General features: G+C 39.5%; 1 protein-coding gene across 1 annotated transcript in view; it reads right to left on the bottom strand.

Moving 5' to 3' along the window:
* The window catches only part of RNF13 (ring finger protein 13), a 140,942-nt gene extending 138,336 nt beyond the window's left edge, over window positions 1–2,606 (bottom strand). The window contains exon 1 of the mRNA XM_047784514.1: window positions 2,446–2,606. The gene's annotated coding sequence lies outside the window, so the exon portion shown is untranslated. The remainder of the gene's footprint in view (window positions 1–2,445) is intronic.
* Window positions 2,607–13,835: the final 11,229 nt, after the last annotated feature.

Below are 13,835 nucleotides of genomic sequence, written 5' to 3'. Positions count from 1 at the left end.
CATTTCCTCATCTATAAAAAGAGGGTTACAAGATAATATATAATGCTTAGAACTGTTTGGCCTGGTAGAAAACAATCAATGTTAGCTATTATGACTGTTACTGTTATCTATGTACCATGATATATAAACTGACAATAACAATTATATATGTTCTCATTCCTAAATTCTGCGTAATGTAAAAAGATTATTAAAAACTTATTATCACTGATAAATGCTCAATAAATATTTGCAGAATATATGAATTTTTAAACAATGATTATATGCCATGTTCCAATTAAAAGAAATTTACGTGTCTATTAATTCTGTTTCTTCTTTTGAGAAAACTAATAATGCTTACTTTCTTCCCCTTCTTATGTCATGTGAAACTACCATATGCAATGCCATATGGTGGTAATATGTCAAATGGTGCAAAACACTATTTTGATCCAAACTCATTTTGACTTCTGCTAAACATTCCCAGATTTTAAAATGTCCAAAATCATACTTTTTACTTAAACCAATTGTTTTTAGGTCATACCAACACGATGTAAGCACACCATGACATTTGACCAAGCCATTTCATTTTATACATCTTACTGGCAAAAGCCATAAAACATAAAATGCCTTCCTATCCAATTTAGCTCAAAGATATAAACCTATCATACCCTTAGTCCTGCCCTTACTCTGCAAAAATCAGTGCCTAAAAAACTTGTGATAAATCTGTTACTCTGGGATGCAGAAAAATTACACAGTAAAGGTGCTGAATACTAGTAACAGTTTAGGCCCATGCAAAATGCTTGATAGAAATGAGCTTTAAACAAGGATAGACAAGAACTTATTCCAAATCTTTCAGTATTAAACCCTGCAAATTATGATTTTGTCCACATGATTTACTATTACACATGGAGACATCAAGTTGCTGGATTCAAATAAAGGCAAAGGTAAAAACATATATAAATTAATAAACAGTTGTCATTCTTGACACAGACATAACTGGGCTTCTAACCAAGCGTTTCAAAACAACTGAGACTTAACCATGTAACAGACATATTTTATTTCAATTAATTCTTAAAATTCTTCCATTATTTACTGATAATGATGTCACAGAATTAGTAAGTGGCAGAGCTGAAGGCTGTACCCAGCCTGACTCCCAAATTTAGGATCCAGTGTTTTGCCGTAGTCCACAATACTATGGTATTCATTTACATCTTCCTTTTCACACTCATTCTTTTTAAAAACCTTAAACAAAACTACATGAAATATTTACTTTTACTCCACAGGATGTCCTTCGATATTTTTTTCCCTTCTTCTTCCTAATGTTATTGCACAAAATTGATTCCAAAATCCATTAATAAGTCCCCATGGGCCCTACACTGCACTTCTTACCTCCTGTTTAAAGCTCTTTTAAACTGCTACCACAATTCAGTTTTATTACTCTGAGGTAGAGCTAATCTCCTCGATCCATTAAAATTTGTCCTTAAAAAGATGAAATTGTTGAAAAGTCCTTCCTTAAACCTTGAACTGATGTTTCTCTAACAAGAACTCTTCAGCGGCACACCCATCTTATTTATTTATATTGTATCCAAAACTGCAGATGTTCTCCTTGGAGAACAACACATCATTGTCGAAAGGAATGCATTAGTTTTCACTGTTCCTGCTGCATCACTGACATAACAGTTAACCATCTGGCAAGACTGGAGCAAAAACAAAGGACCTGAGCAACTACTCAAGGTGCTGAAGCTAAAGCCGAAACAATAGTTTTGGAACTATTGACAGATTAGGACAAAGTAGAGAAATCTACCAAAAGCTGGCAGAAAACACTCAGTGGCTGCCACCAAATATGTGTAAGTGCTTCTGGGATCGCCTGGCTTCGTTGTCTGCCCACTCCCCCTCTGGGACAGAGTTCTTTCATCAGTACGGGTCAACTCAATAAGCGCCCTGGCAGAGCTGCCAACTTTAAGGGGGCAATCCCTAGCAGAGTCACGTCCCACCTCCTATTTAGCTTCCGGGGTGGGGGTGGGGGGAAGGTTTAAAAGAACAGAGGCGAGTCCCCTCTTTTTCGTGTCAAAGACTAAAGAGTTCCCACAATTAAAGTCAAGTGACTTTGCCCGGGGACTCTACAGCAAGTGCTGGACCAGGAAAAGCCTTCCGGACATCTTCCCAGACTCCAGCCACCTTACGAGAGGAATGTAAAAAGCAAAACGGATAACACAACAACTTTGGATACACACAAACTCACAGGATGGTAATGCGAGGGAGACTTGACCCTTCAGGGGAAGCCCTTTTTATTTTACCTTTTGCAAAACACCTAATTTCCTCCGTGCCCAGTCTGGGGAAGAGCAGCAAAGAGCTCAACGGTGGGGCCGCCTCGGAGTTCCAGGGCTGGTAAGGGGGGTGTGTTCTCCCCGCCAGGCCCCGCGAAAGACAACCCGCCACCCGGCATACACGACACGGGAGTGCTCTTACCTGGAAGCCTGACCTCGCAACACAAATAGGCTCCCCTGCCGCCTTGCTGCGGGAGAAGTCCTCTAACCTGACTTCATGCCTGAATCTCCGCACCGACCGCCACAGCCTAGAGCGGAGCGCGGACGACAACACCAAGGCGAGGCGGAAGTCCCGCCCCCCAACCCTCATTGGCCTTCACTCGAAGATAGAAGGAAGCCATTGGGCCACAGAGCTGCTCGCTAAGGCTCCTTCCCACTCTCACGCTGGGTCTCGCTCCGTCTCGCTCCAGTCGGTCTCGGAGAGACACCCAGCTTGCAGAGTCGCGTTCTTGGCCTCGTGATCCGCCCGCTCTGGAAGGGCAGGGTGGGGCGGGCTTCTGGAACAGGGATGAAGGGTCCACTTTTGGCGGGGAAAGGGGTAGGGATGGCCAAGGGGATAGGCTCTGGAATCCTGCCGTGTTCCTCCAGGAGTGGAGGCCGCGAGGTCAGGAGAGGAATGAACCTAGTGGCCAGGGCTGGCCCGCCTAGTCTGTTTGGGCTTTGGGGCCAAAGCAGACCGAGACCCAGCTGGCAGGCTTCCCCTGGGCGGGCCTTGGCTCTGGAGCGGACGCGCCGCCTTCCTGCACCACACTTAACGACCGCGGAAGAGGCTAGGACGAGGCGTCATTCCCCTCTGCAACATGCCCCGGTTGAGACTGGTAGATATGGGACCAAAGTCAATGCTTTAGTGTTTAAATAGCGTTGTTAAGAGGTGCGAGCAACTGGAGGACTAAACCGTAGTCCCCTGGTGCATGAGTAGGAGCCGTGCTGACGTTAGCACTCGGCCTGGCACGCGATACCCCGAGACTCAGCAAAAGTTAAACCCTGTGATTTTTAACCTTCGTCAGCCTTTAAAAACCCTTATCTCTTTTAAAGAACCAAAAAAATCTCCACCCCTACCGCCCTTCTGGTAAACCTTCCGAGCCCTGGGTATTCCAATTGAAATTTCAATTACCTGAATTGGAACATCCACACTAATTAACCATTTGCTAACTAGCCACTTTAAAGAAGCAATGTGGGTTACTGCAAAGATTGCAAAGAGTCATGAACTAGAGTGCCAGGAAACCTAGATTCTGGCCCTGCTCTGCTTCAAAATAAGGCCCCTTTAAAAGTCCATTACAGGCTTTACAAACTTCACCTCATCTTCTAAACAAAGGAGGGGTGAGAGGGAGTGATTCCTTAGAACACCTGTTTAATGTCCTTGGCTGTAACTAGTAACCTTAATTGCTCCGGGGAGACCTGAGAAATAGGAAGACTCCCTATTATGTATCCTTTTGTGCCTTTCAAATTTTGAACTTTGTGAATAAGCCCTACTCAAAATTTAAATTCCAAAAATTGTCCCTTCATGGCTCAGCAATTAAGGAATACGACTGGGATTCATGAGGATGCGGATTCAATCCCTGGTCTCCATCAGCGGGCGAAGGATCTTGCTTTGTGGTGAGCTGTGGTGTAGGTCACAGACGGGCTGGGATCTCCTGTTGCTGTGGCTGTGGTGTAGGGCTGCAGCTGTAGCTCCAATTCCACCCCTAGCCTGGGAACTTCCATATGCCTCGGGTGCAGCCCTAAAAAGAAAGAAAAAAAAAATTAATTGGAGTTCCCATTGTAGCTCAGTGGAATCTGACTAGCATCCATGAGGACGCAGGTTCAATCCCTGGCCTTGATCAGTGGGTTAAAGATCTAGTGTTGCAGTGAGCTGTGGTGTAGGCCAGCAACTACAACTGTGATTCCATCCTTAGCCTGGTAACCTCCATATGCCCCTGGAACGGCCCTGAAAAAAAAAAAATGAAAAAAAAAGTTGTAATTGGGAACATAAAGGCTAGTGTAGTTAATGTAAACACAAAATATCTCTATAAGCCTTTCTACATTCAATTGTCTCATATTAGTTTTATATTAAATCAGTGATTTCTTGCATGACATTGAAAAAAGTAAAAAATAATAATGTCCACATTTTACAGATTTAAAAAAAAGTGCTTTGTTCATTTTATAAATAAAGGCACATTGAGTACAGAACATTTTAATCTGACTTTATTTCCCTCTTCATATCACAATAGGTATAGTTACAAACAAGGTAATGTGTTATTTATACTGCATTTAGGCAAATTGTGCCACACCCTACAGAAGCTTTTATTCACTCCTCTATGTTGAATGAAGGCAAACCCGAAGAAAACAGACTGGAAAAATGTACTAACTTTTTAAAAATAGGTTAGGCAGTAAGGTTGATAGACATGTTAATTATGGTTTTCAAGAACATGAAGGGTTAATATAGTACACAATACTAATAGCCACTAATTATTTCCTTATAAAGACAAAAGAAAATGAGCTTTTAGGACTTTGACAGTTTTTTATTTTTTAAATCTTTCTGAAAATACAAACAGCATATAAAACTGTAGAATTTCCTACCTCCAATATATTGCAAGGCAGCAGCAACTAAAAAGACACTCCATTCTGGAGTTCCTGTGGTGGCATAGCGAAAAGAATCCGACTAGGAACTGTGAGGTTGCAGGTTCGATCCCTGGCCTTGCTCAGGGGGTTAAGGATCTAGCATTGTCGTGAGCTGTGGCATAGGTCGAAGACTTGGCTTGGATCCTGCGTGGCTGTGGCTGTGGCTGTGGCTGTGGCATAGGCTGGCAGCCGTAGCTCCGATTAGACCCCTAGCCTGGGAACCTCCATACGCCACAAGTGCAGCCCTAAAAAGCCAAAAAAAAAAAAAAAAAGACATGACACCCAATCACCTGATTGTCTGAAATGGTTTAGAAGTAGTTCTCCCTGAATAATGAAAAAAAGAAATGCAGGCAGTTTCTATAATTATTGTAATCAACTAGAGACATTAAAATTACTCTAAGGAGGAGTTCCCGTCGTGGTGCAATGGTTAACAAATCAGACTAGGAACCATGAGGTTGCAGTTTCGGTCCCTGCCCTTGCTCAGTGGGTTAACGATCCGGCGTTGCCCTGAGCTGTGGTGTAGGTCGCAGACTCGGCTCGGATCCTGCGTTGCTGTGGCTCTGGCGTGGGCGGGTGGCTACAGCTCCGATTAGACCCCTAGCCTGGGAACCTCCATATGCCACAGGAGTGGCCCAAGAAATGGCAAAAAGACAAAAAAAAAAAAATTACTCTAAGCATTATTATATTTAGAATCAGAAAAAAGTAATTTTAGAATCATAAAAAATTTTTTCATTTTGAAAAGAAGAAAATAAAATTGTCACTGTGATAAAAGAAGAAATAGAATCCATAGGAATCCGTTTTGGTATGGAATATGCCCTTTTGAAAAAGTACCAAATGGAACTAATGAAAATTATTTTAGGGAATTTTTGGCCAAAGATTATTAGAAATTCTCCCATTTCTTTACCAAATTCTAAACTAATGAAAATGAAATTTGTAAGGCAGATAGGAAATGAAAAGTTCGGAACACACACAAAAAAAGCAGGTATTAGTCAAAAGGATTTTTCAGCAAAGTTTACTTATTTTCCAGGAATTGAGAAAGATCAGAACCCCCTCCACAAACACACAAAAGTTCTGTTTAAGTCTAAATGCCTTTAAAAATGACCTGGTCATTATTTCCCATGAGATGAGTTGCTTCCCTCTTATATATAAAATGACTGACATCCAATTTCAACTTTTTCTTTCTTATTTGGGTCACTGAGAAGCAGTCTTGCTCTACTTGCTGACTAAGTTATTATAAAATAAACATGAGAAAATTCATATGACATAATGTAATATAAAGATACAAGAACTCAAGAATGTGGATCAAGGCAGTCATTTTGAGGAATAATTTAGCACTATCTGAAAAGGCTGAAAAATAACATTTTCTTTCCATATTTCTTCCTTCCTTCCTTCCTTTTTTTCTTTCTTTCTTTCTTTTTTGGCTGGGTCCCCAGCATACAGAAGTTCTAGGGTCAGGGATCAAGCCAGAGCCACAGCAGTGACCTGACCCATAGCAGTGACAGTGTCAAACCCTTAAACCACTATGCGACCTAGGAACTCCAAAAATAACATTTTCTATGACACTGAAATTCCAATCCAGGAGTATATGCTAAAGAAACAAAATAAATCCATATATAGGTACATTGTAGTGAAATTTAAAGAAGATCAAAGAAAAACAAATTCTTAAATATAACAGAAAGAAAAGGAAAATACAATGGAATAGCAGCTGGCTTCTCAAGAGCCACAAAAGAAACAGAAGTCAATGAAAATATATCTTCAAATACTAAAATAAAATAATTACAATTGTCAACCTAGAATTTGTGCCGAGTTAAGCTATCATTTAAAAATGAGGACATGTAGTTCTCTCGTGGTGCAGTGGGTTAGGATCTGTTGTTGTTACTGCAGCAGCTTGGTCACTGCTTTGGTGTGGGTTCAATACCTGCCCTGGGAATTTCCATGTGCCAAGGTGTGGCCAAAAACAAACAAAAAAACTAAAGGCAAAATGAAGATAATTTCAGGGTAAAAACAGCATTTATTCCTAAGAGACTTTTATTGAAAGACCTAAAGAATGTCTTCAAGAAGTTGAAAACTGAACCCAGGAAGAAGGTGTGGGATGCAAGAAAATATAGAGAGCAAGGAAGTTGAATATAATTTTCAAACCAGTACGTGTAAAAAAGGGAATAGAGAAAATAGTTATGCAGTAGAAACAGGAGAGTAGGGGTGGGAAAGGGGCGAATTAGAAGTATTGTAAATGGCAAATTCAAAATGAGATAGAGGAAATCATCAATAATCTCTAAAAGAGCTAAGTGAGATAAACTTGCCAGTTAAAAAACAGATGTCAGTTATGGTCTTTTTAACAATACAATACTAAAACTTAGACACCAGAAGCAAGTCAGAAGGAAAACCATATCTAAAGTCAAAAGCACTGTTGGAGTTCCCGTTGTGGCGCAGCAGTACCGAATCCAACTAGGAACCATGAGGTTTCGGGTTCCATCCCTGGCCTCGCTCAGTGGATTAAGGATCCGGCATTGCTGCATTGCCATGAAATGAGGTGTAGGTTGAAGGCGCGGCTTAGATCCTGCGTTGCTGTGGCTGTGGCATAGGCCGGCAGCCATAGTTCCGAGATTCAGCCCCTAGCCTGGGAACCTCCATATGCTGTGGGTGCAGCCCTAAAACAAAATAAATAAATAAAACAAAGTCGAAAGCACTGTTAATCAGGATAAACAGAACTATTAAATAATAATAAATGTAAAATTTTGCAAAGAGATCATAACCATGTTGAATATACATGTAGAAACATAACCTCAAAATATTTAAAGAATTGACTAGTTTACAAAGATTAGTTGGCAAATCACAATCATAGTAGATTTTTTTTTTTTTTCATTTTTTGCCACCCCACAGCATATGGAGTTCCCAGGCCATGGATCAGATCCAAGCCACAGTCACTACGTAAGCCACAGCTGTGGCAACTCTGGATCCTTAACCCACTGTGCAGGGCCAGCAAACCCACATCCAGCACTCCCAAGATGCCGCCAATCCCATTATGCCACAGTAGGAACTCCTAGAACTTTATATAACATTTAAAATTACTAAAAAATCCAACAGACAAAATATTAGTAAGACTATAGACTATTTAGACGACACACAGGACATATATAGAACCCTTTAAACATTCTCTTCAGGCACACATGGACTCTTTCCCAAAATGAAGCATATTAGGCTATAAAGGAAATCTCACAAACATAAACAAATATATGGCATATAACCTATGTAGTATGACCAGAATATAATATTAGGAGTCTATTATTGATAGAGTAGATATTTTTAAAAATTCTAAGAAAATACTATGAATAACTTAAATAAATATGAAAAAATATCAAATGATTTCCTGGAGTTCCCGCTGTGGGGCAAAGGGATTGGTGGCATCTTGGGAACGCTGGGACACAGGTTCAATCCTCGGCCAGCACAGTGGGTTAAGGATCCAGTGTAGCCACAGCTGCGGCTTAGGTGGCAACTGTGGCTCAGATCTGATCCCTGGCCTGAGAACTCCATACGCCGCTGTGGGGCAACCAAAAAAGAAAAAAAAAAAAATTCCTAGAAAAAAAGTTTTAACTTACCCAAACACCCAAAAAGATACGGGAAAGCCAAGCAAGCTAAGGAAATTGAAACAACACTCAAAAATCTGCAACCATCCCCTCCAAAAAATCAATTCTATCCTTTTAAAGATGAGTTAACTATGCCTTCAAATTTCTACAAACCATTGCATAGAATAAAAAGTGAAAACTATTCAAATTATTCCATCGCATATTATTGCATGAATATGCAAAAATGCTAAATAAAACATTGGTAAACTAAAACTATCAAAGCTTAGGAGTTCCCTCTGAGGCTCAGCAGGTTAGGAACCTGACCAGCATCCACGAGGTTGCGGGAACGATCCCTGGACTCATCAATGAGTTAAGGCTCTGATGCTGCCTTGAGCTGTGGTGTAGGTCACAGATGCCACTTGGATCTGGCATTGAGTGGCTGTGGTGTAGGCTGGCAGCTGCAGCTCCAATTCCACCCTTAGCTTGGGAACTTCCATATGCTGCAGGTGTGGCCCTAAAAAGCAAAAAAATAAAAACAAACAAACAAATCAATCAATCTAGCAAAGCTTTGGGAAAAAAAGACAAAACTATAACAAAATAACGTTAAATGTAAGATGACATTATAAAATATATTAATATGATTCACCACATTAACATTTTTAAATTGAAATGCTTAATATATGCAGAAAATCATTTGAGAATTAAAGGAGGGACCTATATTGAAAAAGACTGTCAAAGAAACCTTTTTAAAAAGCTGACAGAAGCTGATACTTAAATGACAAGGCTTCCTAGGTTGTGAGCCACAGTAACCAACTCCAGTCAATTTAGATTAAAAAAAGGCATTTATTTGAAGGATATAAGGATACTCGTGGGATTAAAAGGATGCCTGAGGTATGGTCTTGTGAAGACAAATAATTAGTGGTTCTAATTGTTCCATGGAATTAACGTTCTTATCCTGGCAGAACTACTGCGGCCATTTTCATCACTCTGCTCACAGTTCAAATTCCAGGTAGGGAGTCTTTCACTGGCTTGTCTTGTGACATATGTTCATCTCTTGATCGGGGAGCCTTAATTAACTGTCTCATAGGATTACATGTGTAAGGAGAGAAGTAAGGAAATCATAATGATATCATCAAAAAAAGATAGAATAAATGCTAGTAAGGGTTCCCAGAAGGAACTGAACAGCATATTCAAAGGCCCTGAGGTCAGAACAAGCCTAGTGTATTTGAGGATAAGGAAGCCAGTGGGGCTGGAATACAGTGAGGGAAGAAAAGAGTGGTAAGCAATGAGGTTGTAGTTGGCATTACTATTCAAGGTATGGTCCTTCACTAGCCAAATCAGCCTTATCTGGGAGCTTGTTAGAAATTTGTATTCTCAGACCCAGAGAGAGAACCAGATTTTCTGAGAGTCAGGGCTAGGAATCTGCTCTCAATGTGAGAGACTCTTAAAAATGCTTAAGTTTGAGAATCACTGCTATAGAGGTTTGTAGACCATAGTAAAGATTCCATTTCTGTTCAAAGGGCAATTAGGAATTTCAAGCAGAAGAATGATGTGATCTAATTTGCATTTTAAGAGAACCACCCTGCAGCTATGTAGGAAACAGACTGAAGAAAGACATGAGTGAAAAACAAGAAAACCAATCAGGAAATTGTTGTAATAATCCAATAAGAAAATAATGGCTAGGACTAAAGCCATGGCAGTAGAGACGGAAAGAAATGGTCAGAATGAAGATGTATTTCAGAGTTCAAATAATAAGGATTTGCTGATGTGTGTGGAGGATAAGGGAAAAGAGAATTAATGACAGCTGCCAGATTGCTGATTTGAGCAGTGGGTGAGCAGCGATCCCATTTATGACATAGAGAAAACTGGATGTTGAAGAAAGAAAAATTTGGAGAGGACAAATCACAAGTTCACTTTTATACATGTTAAGATTGAGATATCCAAATGGAGACACCAAAGAGGCATCTGGATATAAAGAGGAATGGTTATTACAGGAGATATAAATTTAGAAATCTTTATTGTAAAAGTTGCATTAAAAACACAGGAATGTATGAGATCATTTATAAGCAGCCTCCTTTGCAGCATTTTAATAAACTATTAAACTAATCTTTAGAGCCAGCTTTTATCATAAGTTGAGCAGGTGGCTGTATTACATTCTAAAGAATCCTTGGTTCCTGCCCCTAGTTTTTTCCGTATGGATCCCTTATAATAGTATCTTTAATTCCTCCACTAATAATTTTCCTTAGATTCAAGAAGGGCGGATATTAGAGATTTAATGGTTAGCCACCGACACCCCTTATTTCATAAATTCTCCTCTCCCCTCCCCTGCCACTTTCTTGCAAAGTGCAAGACCAAATGCATTTTTCAGGCAGAGAAGGAAACTCTACAGAATGGAAAACACAACAGAAAAGATGAGAACACAAAAGATTTGAGATGGCACTGTCCTAATTTGTGGGGCTTTGATAAAAATGTAAAAGTTTTCTCCACGATTTAGACACAATACAGGAAACCACAACAGCATGTGCTAGCAGAAGGGAGGAGATAAGCCTAATACTGGATTTTACTAAATGGGGCAATGGTTAAAGTTAGAATTTAATATAAAAGTTCTCTTTGATATAAAACATTCCAACTAACACAATGATACTTAAACAGTACTTTAATTAGCCTACTATTTGTTCTGTTTTAGTTGACAATAAGCTGTGTTTTATTACTGCTATTTCCCCAACACCGCTTGCTTTCCTAATTGTAGATTTCTTTTCTGTTCACTGCTTGCTATTTCCTGCTTCATGCATGAATTTATTCCAGCCATCAGTCGCACAGTTTCACTTCCTAGAAAGGGGCTTTGCATCTGGTGATGAGCTCTACAGCCTGAAAATTCTCCTGGCTTCCATCCTGATTAGTTAAATCTTGTCAATCTTGGCGATTTAATGACATGCATCCACCCCTAGTTTGTTCATTTCCAAAAATAAAGATGTGGAGGAACTGATGAATTACACTTGCATGTAATTAAAGCACTAGGTATGTTAGATAGTAATAATCAGTTAGGAAACCAGTTAGAAAAAAAGATAAACATTGTATGAGAATTGCTAAAATTGACTGCTATTTTTAGCCTGTCTCATTTACTTAACAGTCTTCCTTCTTGGTCTTACCTGTTACTTTATAATGATTTTATTTTTTATCATTCATCTCTTCACGCTCAGTGCTAAGTAAAATTTTCAGTTAGGAAAACTTTATTCTCAAGTGGTTCCAATTTTTCCTTTCAACTATGTTGTTTCCCATATTAAACTCTTTAACCTCAGAAAATCAGTTCTCAAAATATTCTAAGACTTCCCATGATCCTCTCACTGATAACAATAACAATAGCAGTAGCAGCAGCAACACTATACTAAGTTTTGATGCATTACTTATTAATCCTCATGAAATCTTTGGTCCTACTGTTGCATTTATTTTTACAGATCAGGAAACTGGTTCGAAGACATTAGATAACTCATCCAAACTCTTGCAGCTAGTGCGAGATGAAATAGACCTCTTGGCCTCTGGAACTGGGATTTGAATGCAAGTCCATCCACATATGAGCCTGAGCTCTGAACCAAAATGATAAATAAACAAAGTGTAGCCAGCGTAACATGAGAGAGGGGGCTCCTTGGAGCCAAACAATTCTCCTGTACAGTCTGGAGCAACCTCTTGTTCCTTGATTTCATCATTCTATCTATGCATGGTTGTCCTGCCTAAATAGTACCTTTAATCTGAGCCTATCCTTTGCTCTCCAACACCTTAAATTTACCTTAGATTTCCAAAGCTCTGCTTCCAGCTGTCATTTAGAAAACTTTTTTTTATTTTTTTGTCTTTTTAGGGCCGCAACTGAGGCATACAAAAATTCCCAGGCTAGGAGTCGAACTGGAGCTACAGCTGCCAGCCTATACCACAGCCACAGCAATGCCAGTTCTGAGCCACGTCTTCAACCTACACCACAGCTCACAGCAACACCAGATCCTTAACCCCCTGAGCGAGGCCAGGGATCAAACCTGCGTCCTCATGGATGCTAGTCAGATTTGTTTCCAATGAGCCACGACGGGAACTCCCTAGAAAAGTTTTTAAACAAATGAACATAGGAGTATTAGCCTTGTTAGAGATACATGTCTCATAAGGTAGCTTTTGAAACCACAATACCTTAAGTGAAAATGAAATTTTAGATATTGAAATGAATAAGTGAAAAACTTGGTGGTCAAGGAAGTCTTCCTAATATCCCTCAACTATGACATCAAGCACACTGATGCCTCTCAAACTACTATGTGTTGGAACACCTGGGCATTGCTAAAATTCAGGCCGGGATTCAGCAGGTCTGTGATGGAACCTGAGATTCTAGAGTTCCAGCAATTACCCAGGTGATAATGATGCTGCTGATCACCAGAACAAATTTCTAAATTATCCATTCCTTTTATAGTTAAGTCTATCTTCTTTAATCTTTGATTCTTTTCCTGTTTTTCTTCTAAACAGCAAATTTGAGAAACTCTAAGATCTGAGTTTTAGTTTCCTCTTTGTTTGACCCAAGAGGATATCTGTTACTTTCTTGCAAGCTCTGCATTTCAAAGATGTATTGTATTTAACTAAGTATATCTAGGTGTTTTAAGATTGCCCAAATAAGCACAATTGTTTTTCCAATTAAAATGAAAATTATAATAAATTTCTTAAAAAAAAAAACTACCTTAGAAGTATTAGGAATAATATAAGGACAGGAGGATATTAAGAGGAATTCTACTTCCTTTTTTCAAATTTTTTTTTTTTCTAAATACGCTGGCCTATTGCAAGATAAGGTCCAGGCTGTCACTACAGACATGCTTTCTATGAAAGCCTTTTCCAATTAGCAACAGCTACTCAAAAGTGGTAGCAGTACAGTAAATTATCACGATTCATATTCAAAACAAAGACCACTTTCTTAAACTTTTCAGAAGAAATGCTAAACAAGCTTTGTGTTCAAAATGAGCTTGCATCTTTTTTTTTTCTTTTTGTCTTTTTAGGGCCACACCCGCAGCATGCATGTGGTGGTCCCCAGGCTAGGGGTCAAATTGGAGCTGTAGCTGCTGGCCTACACCATAGCCACACAACTCAGGATCTGAGCAGCTTCTGCGACCTACAGCCACGGCTCACAGCAATGCTGGATCCTTAATCCACTAAGGCTAGGAATCAAAGCCCCATCTCCATGGATACTAGTTGGATTCGTTACTGCCGAGCTACAATAGGAACTCCCCAAAATGAGCTTGCCTCTTTTCATTTTCTAAAAAATTATTTTTTAATAAATGAGATGAAAAACTCATGAATTTTAAACTGTAGTTAGCTCACTTTACTTTTATTAATATACAAATAAAAA

This window comes from Phacochoerus africanus, chromosome 1, assembly GCF_016906955.1.
Source record: "Phacochoerus africanus isolate WHEZ1 chromosome 1, ROS_Pafr_v1, whole genome shotgun sequence".
Lineage (NCBI taxonomy): Eukaryota > Metazoa > Chordata > Mammalia > Artiodactyla > Suidae > Phacochoerus > Phacochoerus africanus.
The sequence above is the reverse complement of the archived record's forward strand: the minus strand, read 5'-3'. Positions and strand labels throughout refer to the sequence as shown.